Genomic DNA, 1,347 nt, shown 5'->3' with positions numbered 1-1,347 from the left:
ATCGCCGTGATACTTCCGAAGCATGGACACGTGAAACACTGGGTGCACGGATGATAAGCTCGGCGGCAACGCAAGTCTGTAAGCCACCTCTCCCACTCGATCAAGAATCTCAAACGGGCCAACGAACCTAGGGCTAAGCTTGCCCTTCTTTCCAAATCTCATCACGCCCTTCATAGGCGACACCCGAAGCAATACCCGCTCACCGACCATGAATGCCAAATCACGAACCTTACAGTCGGCATAACTCTTATGCCTGGACTGAGTTGTACGAAGCCTGTCCTGAATGATCCTGACCATGTCCAAGGCATCCTGTACTAGATCCGTACCCAACAACCGAGCCTCTCCTGGCTCAAACCATCCAACCGGCGACCGACACCGCCTACCATATAGAGCCTCATAAGGAGCCATCTGAATACTCGACTGGTAGCTGTTGTTGTAGGAAAACTCTGCTAAACGTAAGAACTGATCCCACGAGCCTCCAAAGTCGATAACACAAGCTCGGAGCATATCCTCCAAAATCTGAATAGTCCGCTCGGACTGCCCATTCGTCTGAGGATGAAACGTTGTGCTCAACTCAACCCGTGTGCCCAACTCTCGCTGAACTGCTCCCCAAAAATGTGAGGTAAACTGCGTACCTCGGTCCGAGATGATAGAAACAGGCACACCATGAAGACGAACAATCTCCTGGATATAGATCTCAGCCAACTTCTCGGAAGAATAGGAGACTGCCACAGGAATGAAATGTGCTGACTTGGTCAGTCTATCAACAATGACCCACACTGCATCGAACTTCTTCTGAGTCAGTGGGAGCCCAACAACAAAGTCCATAGTAATTCGCTCCCACTTCCACTCAGGAATCTCAATCTTCTGGAACAGACCACCAGGTCTCTGATGCTCGTACTTGACCTGCTGACAATTCAAACACTGACCTACATACGCAACAATGTCCTTCTTCATTCTCCTCAACCAATAATGCTGCCGCAAATCCTGATACATCTTGGCGGCGCCCGGATGAATAGAGTACCGGGAACTATGAGCCTCCTCTAGAATCAACTCTCGAAGTCTATCCACATTAGGCACACAAATACAACCTTGCATTCTCAAAACTCTATCATCTCCTAGTGTGACCTGCTTGGCATCTCCGTGCTGCACCGTGTCTCTGAGGACACATAAATGAGGATCATCATACTGCCGATCTCGGATACGCTCCAATAAAGAAGAGCGAGCAACTGTGCAAGCTAATATGCGGCTGGGCTCAGAAACATCCAACCTCACGAACTGATTGGCCAAAGCCTGGACATCCAAAGCAAGCGGTCTCTCACCGACCGGAATATATGCAAGACTGCC

The sequence above is a fragment of the Nicotiana attenuata genome, chromosome 10 (assembly GCF_001879085.1).
Source record: "Nicotiana attenuata strain UT chromosome 10, NIATTr2, whole genome shotgun sequence".
In the NCBI taxonomy this organism is placed as follows: Eukaryota; Viridiplantae; Streptophyta; class Magnoliopsida; order Solanales; family Solanaceae; genus Nicotiana; species Nicotiana attenuata.
The sequence above is the reverse complement of the archived record's forward strand: the minus strand, read 5'-3'. Positions refer to the sequence as shown.